Consider the following 9,072-nt stretch of genomic DNA (forward strand, 5'->3'; position numbering starts at 1 on the left):
AATTGTGACACCCCTTAGACACTACTAGTTACAATAGAATTCTCATTTCAATACCCGTCCCTTGGGATCCGACCTTTACTTGCCTCTTTACTAATTGTAGAGTTGTTTGTGAAGTATAAATTGTGTTTTGTATCGACCATTGACCAACGACCACATATGCTTAATTTGTGAAACGAAATGGACCCGATCAAAAATGGCGCCGTTTCTGGGACGGTGTTTAATTGATTTAAGATTTCTTTTATTGTTTTTAGTTGTGTCTTTTTCACCTTGGTGAAGTAAAACTCCTCAAGGTTTGTTCTAATTGTTTTCGAGTTGTTTGATATTTTGCATGTCTAGAAGGTTACAAAGAGATTTGTTACCTTTTGACCGTGAAATCGAAAGAACCTTGACGAATAATAGGAGACTTGTTAGGAGGAATTTGGGAGGTGTTGGTGAAGTTGTTCAACCCACTAGTGAGTTTGTAAATCCTTTCGCAATAGAAGGAGAAGAGAACCCATTAAACAATACCACACAAAATCCACCTACAATGCCTAAATTCTCGTCACACTCTATACCCACCGAGGAGGATTTACCAAATGGTACTCCTACCCCACAACATCTTACCGGAAACTTTATTGCCAAGTCCGCCTTCATCCAACTAGTTGAGAGGAGCCAATTCGGGGGAATGCCTAGTGAGGACCCTCATTCTCATATGGAAACCTTTTGCGATTATTGTGAAGCTATCTCTCAAACGGGCGTGACTCAAGACCAAATAAGATGGGTCTTATTTCCTTTTTCGTTAATCGGCACCGCAAAGCAATGGTTGAAGGGCCTTGATAAGGCCACCCTTGGAATAGATTCTTGGAAGAAGCTAGCTCTAGCTTTCTACAAAAATTTCTACCCACCGGAAAAGACTAATATGCTAAGAGCTCAAATTACGGGTTTTAAGCAAAGGGATGAAGAATCTTTGTATGAAGCTTGGGAGCGGTTCAAAGGTATTTGTCGCTCATGTCCTCACCATGGACTTAGCGAATGGTTTTTAGTGCAACAATTTTGGAATGGTTTATATGAAGATTCAAGGAACATTCTCAATATGGGATCAAATGGAATGTTCACCGAAGTTGATGACAATCAAACATGGAACAAGATTGAGGAAATGGCGGTCCATAATTCACAATATAGTAGGCCTCGCAAGGCTACTAGAGGAGGAAAGTATGAAGTGGACACCGTTACTCAATTGGGTGCTCAACTTAGTGCTCACATTGACACAATCAACTTGAAGTTTGAACAAGCTATGGCTAGACTTGAGGAAAACTCAAAATCATCAAAGCATCATGTCAATGCCATGACGGCATCCTCATCAATCCCAAGCGGGATATGTGAGAATTGTGGAACCTTGGGTCATGACTCAAGTGAGTGTAGGGGAACAACCGAACAAGTTAATGCTTTCCAAGCTTACAAGAGTGGTACCCCTTATTCAAATTTTTACAATGAAAACACCAAGTTCCATCCAAATCTCTCAAACAAAAGCCAAAATGTTCAAAACCCTCAAACAACATACACTCCACCACCCATGAGAAATCAAAATCAAAGACCCTTTTACAATCAAAACCAAGGTTACCAAAATCAAAATCCATACAATCACCACAATGACCAAGGTTTTGATGTCCAAAAAGCGGTCCTCCAAATGCAAAAGAATCAACAAGAATTTTTCACCCAAATGCAAAAAGATAGCCAAGCAAAAGACACCACCATCAACAACATTCTAGCTCACACCAAGATGTTGGAAACACAATTGACTCAACTAGCATCTTCAAGCTCACAAAGACAAAAGGGGCAATTACCACCACAAAGTAATCCCCCTAGACATGAAACAGTTAGTGCCATTCACTTGAGAAGTGGTACAAGATATGAAGCACCAAAGAAGCAAGTTGAGGATGAAGTTGTGAGAGCTAGTGAGAATGAAGTTGTGGTGCAAAGTCCCAAAGAAGGGGAATCATCAAAGGAAGAAAGTTCAAAGAAAAATGAAGACAAAGCCAAAGAGAAGGAGCCCATTGTGATTAGACTTCCTTTTCCAAGTCGTCAAGCCAAGCCTAAATTTGATGATCAACTTGGGAAGTTCATGGAAATTGTGAAGAACTTAGAAGTCTCAATTCCTTTCACGGAATTAATCAATCACGTTCCGGCCTATGCAAAGTACATGAAAGATATCCTCACCAAGAAGAAGTCGATCCGGAAACTTGAGACTATCGCCTTCACTAAGGTGAGTAGTGCAATACTTCAAGGAAGTTCACCTCCAAAGTTAAAGGATCCGGGAAGCTTCTCAATACCGTGTACCATTGGCGACACAACGATCAACAAAGCCTTATGTGATCTAGGGGCTAGTGTGAGTGTCATGCCGCACTCGGTAAGTAAAAGGTTGGGAATGGGAGAGCTTAAATGCACCAATATCACTCTTCAAATGGCCGATAGATCGACGAAGACACCATTAGGGATATGGGAAGATGTCCCCGTGCGAATTGGGAAGTTTTTCATCCCGGTGGACTTTGTCATTGTTGATATGGAGGAAGATTCCAACATTCCAATCATCTTAGGAAGACCTTTCCTACACACCGCGGGTGCGGTGATTGATGTGAAACATGGAGAGCTCACTCTAGAAGTGGGAGATGAAAGCATAACTTTTAATCTTGACAAGACCATGAGAGCTCCTCGTTTGCATGAGCCATGTTTCATGATTGATCATTATAGCCGAAAAGATGAAAAGAAGAAATCGGAACTCCAATGGAGGAAGAAAGTTGAAGATGCTCCATTCAAAGAGCAAGTGAATTGTGACAAGGAGAGCTTGCAAAGCTCATCAAAATCAACCAAGGAAGAAGATGATGGCCTCATTGGCCAAGAGAAGAAATTGGGAGAGTTGTCTCCATCTAAGCAAGAGATTTTCAATGATCAACTCAATGAAGTTTGTGGTCTTTGGGACGACGAATTTGAAGGGATCTTTAATCCCTACATTGGGCATGCCATCGATCATGATCAACAACAAGGGCCACGGTCTATTGAGGACCTCTACCATAACAATGAACAAGCTTTTGATTACTTCTTCAAGGTGTTGAGCAACATCAACAACACCTTGAACATGCCCTCATGACATCTCATCAAGAATGAGAGTTTGGTGGAGTCCTTCCTAAACCACCACTTGTAAATATTTCTAACTCCCTAACTTACTTTTCAATTTTTGTATTGCATTTTTGTCATTTTTGGATTTTATTTACTTTGATCAAAATAATTGTCATGAAAAGAGAGAAGTGAGGGAGGGACTAATGATTTTAATTGATGTGTAGTGCTTTACCTTAGTGTGGGGATGGCAATTGCCTAGGCTATTCATGCCTTAGTAGTGCCCCCACAATGAAGAACACAAGATAAGAAAGAAAGAAAGAATGATAAGGGAATGCGTTGGTGCACGGATGGAATCAATCCGTGTACACAAGGACAATCCGAGCGGATTCCCGAGAATCCGCCCGTCTGCAGCAAATCCGAGCGTCCTGATGAGAAGACGCCCGTCTTGGGCTGAGCTGAAATTGCAAAAATTCTTGACTGTTGGAGAATCCGAGCGGATTTACGGAAAGACGCCGTCTCACGTAATCCGTCCGTCTTTTGAACAATCCGCCCGTCTTGCAAATTTGAAGAAAAACAAAGAAAAATCTCGGACAAGAATCCGTCCGTCCCGCACGAAATCCGCCCGTCTCATCTCGGAAGAATCCGAGCGGATTCCCAGAATCCGCCCGTCTCTAGGCGGGATTTTGAAATTTTGAAGTCAGTAGAATCCGCACGGATTGCGCCCAATCCGCACGGATTGTCCCCGCGTCCTAAAATTGTCGAGTTCTTTAAATACCCACCCCACCTTCACTCATTCATTCATTCATTCATAAACACTACCCATAACATCAAAACCCTCATCCTCTCCATCTCAAAAACAAAAACCCTCAACAAAATCCACCAAAATCAAATCAAACCATCTTTCAAACAACAAATCAATCACTCCATCTTCATTAACAATCAAAACCAAGAACAAATTCTTCAACCTTTGAATCGATTTTTGTTTTTATAAAGGCAAAGCCTTTCACCTTCAAATCGATTTGGGCATTCTACAAATTGAAGATTTTGACTCTCTACTTGGTTAGTTCATCAAATGGCAAGAACAAAGGGAGCAACAAGGGCAACAAAGGCACCAAAAGCAAAGGCTCTCTCTCAAAGGCAAAAAGCTCTACAAGCAAAGAAAGCTTTGGCAATGGTGGTATCAACACCAAACTTGGTAGTGAAACAACAACAACAAATTCCTATGGAAGCATCACCTTCTACTCCGGTAATCGATCAACTCTTGCATTTTCCGGAGGTAACATTCATTTCCGATACCCATAGAAATACATTTGTCAAGTTTGCTATGAAACAAATCCAATCCACCAAATTCATATGTCAAGATGCTTTAGAGAAGTTGGGTGTTCTTGAACAAACAAGAGTCTTTTTCAATGCCATGGGTTTGAAGAAATTGTTTGAAATGAAGGAAGTAACATACCCCTCCCTTGTCTTGGAATTCTTAAGTTCTTTAAAAGTGACAAAAGTTGAGAATAGGGAAAATATTGAGTTTCGTCTAGCTAACACTAGTAGACGCATTACCTTTCCGGAATTGGGTGAAATTTTGGGTCTTAGCGATGAACATAAATATTATAAGCAATATGGGAAGTATGATCCCGAGCCTCTTTGGGAGGCAATCTCCGGGAAGAAATTTGAAGATTTTCATGCTTGTCGTGCTCTCTTGGTCCATCATCCGGGCATAAGAATATGGCACAAAGTTGTGGGAAATACCATAATTGCTAGGAAAGACACCAATCATTTCACGGGACTCGATTTTATTCTCCTTGAATCAACTTTGAATATTGGAAGAATTCACACCAAGCCTTACAATTCTTTGAGGCTATTGGTTGATAGATGGCTCCATGTAGATAGTGGGAAGAAGGGTCAAACCGTTATTGTTAATGGCGGCCTTGTCACGGTCCTAGCCAAGCACTTTGATCCTAATTTCAATAAGGATAGCAAGTACAAGGCTAAGGATGGTGGCCATCTTATTGATATGTCCATATTGATTAACAAGTTTAAGTGGGTTGCTCACAATCCCCTTGATACCAAGTATGGGTGGCTTACTAGTGAGGCTCGATCATTCACTTTACCCGCAAAGATTTGTCGTCTTAGTGTCCACCGGACCAACTATTTACTTCCCTATCCGAAGAAGCCGAGTACATCATTCAACAACAAAAGGGTGATCATGAAACTCCCTCCTCTTCCATTGTTATACCACCTTACCCCTATGAATATGAAGAGTTCAAACCGCAAGGAGTTGAAATTGGAAAAGACTATGTCACTTTTCTTATGCAAGCCATGCACAAGCAAGCTTATGAAGATCGGAAGAATGCATATTTGGCTCAATATCCTCCCCTCTTACATCTAGCTAGGCAAGGACTCCTTGATCCATCTTGTCCTTTGCCTAGTTGGGCGGATAGAGAAGCCTTATTTCCGGGTGCATCAAGGGACGTGGTGGAAGACAATGAGGTTGTTGGAAATGGTGAAGGAATTGATGATAATATTGAGGAAGAAGCAAGTGGAGATGAAGAAAGAGATGGTGAAGATAATGATGGAGAAAGTGATGAAGAAAGTGCCAAGGAAAGTGGCAATGTGACCACTTCTCATGAGGGAAGTGGTGATGATAATAGCATGATGGAAGACTAGCCTTGGAGACTCCTACACTCCCATGGTTTGTCTATATCTCTTTGTATTTTATTTTCATTTTGATCATTGTTGGTTTAGTCCTAGCAACATCAAAGGACTCACACCTCGGTTCCATTGAGGTGTTCTTTATTGTTCCCATTTTTTTGAAAATCCAAAATGACAATCTAGTTTCATGCATAAGCATAGTGTGTGCATAAACTATACCCATGCTTTGACATTAGCAATAGTGTCTTATTTGGTTTGGGGATGTTAATGCATACACAACGGGAGGTAATCTAAATTATCCTCTCCGTCATAACAAAAACCATGCATCATGTAGTATAGTTTAGTGTAGAATTGCATTTAGTATAGAAATCATGCATCATCTTTGCATAATTTCCATCATTTTGGCCATTGAGGACAATGCCCATATTAGTGTGGGGATGGGAATTCTAACACTTAACTTTTATTCAAAAACCATAAAAATTGAAAAATTTCAAAAATCATAAAAATTTGAAAAATTGAAAAACCAAAAACAAGTTCATTTCCTTTGTATATATTGTCTTGTATATATTGTGTTTGTTTTATCCTTGTTCACTTTGATTGACTACGCCACATCCGAGACATGAGGATATTGAAGACCGCATGGTATGATCTTTCCAATCTCCTTTTTCCTCTTTATGTTAATGACTATGTGGCTTTATTTTGATTGATGCGGTAAAAACAATGTGAATTTAGGATTGCATTTAGTTTATATGTCATATTAGTTGGTAGAATCATTTGCATTAGGATGTGTATATGCTAGTTGCATCATGGCATGTAGTTGCATGTTAGAAAAATTTTGTGAAACCGTCTATTTGGGAAGCTTGACAAGTGTATATAGGCCCTAGTAGATGCTTTTTATTCTTAAGACTTTGCTTGTTAGAATACTTGTAAAACACCCTAGGATGTGTCATGCTAGTATCCTTTGACCCATGGATTAAGGCCTAGTCAAGAGTACCTTGTGGTGTGATAACTCCTTGGCTACCGTTTATTCCAAGGTGACCCTTGAAACCATGCATACTTCTATCATTCATCCATGTTCTACCACATTTTTGTCATCAAAGGGAATGGGCACAAAAAGAAATCAATTTGAGTTCAATGAAATGAAAAATGAAAGAAAGTTTGCAAAAATGCATCAAAAGAAAAGAGGAGCAAAAATAGAACTCCTAAAGCTTCAAATACAAGGCACCCTCGTTACTAATTGGGGTGACTTTGAAAATGTTCAAAAAGAAATTCAAAAAGTTGTCAAGTATTGAAATGCCAAAAATCAAAAGAAATGGCAAGAAAGTGTTCTCAAATGTCAAATGCCAATGAAATTGGGGGGAAAACAAAAATAAAAGCAAACTCCCAAAGTGAAACTCAAATATCTATCGATCCCTTTATCCATCGTATCCATTTTTGTGCATGGTAGAGAGGGGACGACCCTTCTTCTTGTCTAGGCAAGAGGGGGAATTCCGCGATCCTCCAGTGTTTCTAACACCATAGGAGTCTACTCTTGACAAAAGCATTTAACGATTGAGGACAAAGGTACCCTAGCTTAACACATTTTGGAGGTGATTTATTGGTATCCTTCTAGGCTTAGTAGTTTGAACAAATTGCATCTATGAAGGATTGTGTACCCTTGAATTGCTTCCCTTGTAGATAATTTTCGCCACTTAGATGAGGAAAGTGGCTATTCTTTTTGTAGATGCATCCATTATGTGTTTTTGTGTGCTTAATGTTTGGATGTGTCGCCATTTTGGCAAGACCCACCTTGCCTTGCAAGAAGGCATCCTACCTCATGGTTGTCTTGTTGTGAGTTGAAGGGGCGGAGTGAGACCCGCTAATTGTCTCATATCGGCTATTATTATTAGGTTAGGTTAGTATTGGTCCTAGTCTTTGTCACCTCTTTACTCGGGACGAGCAAAGGTTCGGTTTGGGGATATTTGATGTGACCATAATTGGCGCATATTTAGCCCCCGAATTACCATTGTTTCCATGCTTTTTAGTGCCTATTTGGGTCATTTCTTATCTTTAGTTCTTTGTTTTGCATATTCTTTGAGATTTTGATCCCTTGGTAGGAAAGGAGTAAGAATCTTGCATTTTCATGGCAAAACAAGGCTAAATTGATCATATTCAATGACCAAGCATCAAGGAGAGACAAGACTAGAAGGCCTTTGTACATAGCATAGTAGAAGAGCAATGTTGAGAAAAGGATCCTTGAGTCCCCAAGGAAATCCCCAAGGAATTCATGAAGAAAAGAAGAAGAAAAGATGCTGCCAGACAATCCGAACGGATTGTACACAATCCGTCCGTCCGCCCAAGCCCGGTCGAGCGTCCCTCAAAGGAATCCGCTCGGATTCCCCTCGCCAATCCGAGCGTCTTGCCCAAGAATCCGCTCGGATTCTCCAGCCAAGATCCGGCCGTCCCGACTCCCATCCGCACGGATTTCGAAGACAAGACGTTTTCATTCTTCAAGCCACGATAAGAGAAGCCCTTCTCTCGGAGAATACCGGAGTCTCCTTGCTCAACTTAAAAAGTGTAATTACTAGTTTAGCCCTTAGTTAACCCTAATGCATCCTCCCTAATTTTCACTATAAATACCCCATTAGTCTAATTAGAGGAGCATGTTCTTCTTATCAATAATTTGTGTAGTTAATATCAATCAAATCTCTCTTCAATATTGTAATCAAATATTAATCAAGTTTTAATCCAAGTTTTAGTTCTTTAATCTCTCTCTTGTTCTTACTTTATTTTGGGTAATTGAAGATTATTTGGGTTATTATTGGGAGATTGACAACCTCTCAATCTAGGATTCAAGTACTTCTATTATTCTTGCTTTATTATTGGAATCATTAGTAGGTATAATCTCTTAATCCCTTTTTAATTATTGCTAATTACTTTCATTTATTCATCATGTTTTATTATGTTAGTATGATTGACAACCTTTCTAGCATGATCAATATGATAATGAGTGAGTAGTCTCTTAGCTAGGGTTTAATGGGTGATTAGGGGAAACCAACATGGGGAATGATTCATGCTTAAATTAATATGCTTTCATATCTTATTTGCTTGCTTGTTTTGATCTTAATACATGCACATGTTATATTTGATGAAATGCTAAGCCTATGAATCCTTGCATTTACTATCATCTTCTATCCTTTCAACTTGACTTGTAAGACATAACCCAACTCGAGTCTTGTTAGACCATGCATGTGTTGAGTAGGGAAGATTAAGTCGATTTGTAGGTGTTGTACAATCTAATCGATTCGGCTCCGGGACCCAAACTTTCCTAGGATTGTAAGATATAACCCA

The 9,072-nt window shown here is 39.7% G+C and overlaps 1 non-coding gene across 1 annotated transcript; it reads right to left on the bottom strand.

Annotated features, from left to right (window-relative positions):
* Positions 1–898: 898 nt before the first annotated feature.
* Positions 899–1,005, bottom strand: LOC141625991 (small nucleolar RNA R71). Its single transcript, XR_012535727.1, has one exon. It is a non-coding gene; the product is annotated as a small nucleolar RNA R71 (small nucleolar RNA).
* Between the last annotated feature and the right edge of the window lie 8,067 nt (positions 1,006–9,072).

The sequence above is a fragment of the Silene latifolia genome, chromosome X (genome assembly GCF_048544455.1).
Source record: "Silene latifolia isolate original U9 population chromosome X, ASM4854445v1, whole genome shotgun sequence".
NCBI classification, from domain to species: Eukaryota; Viridiplantae; Streptophyta; class Magnoliopsida; order Caryophyllales; family Caryophyllaceae; genus Silene; species Silene latifolia.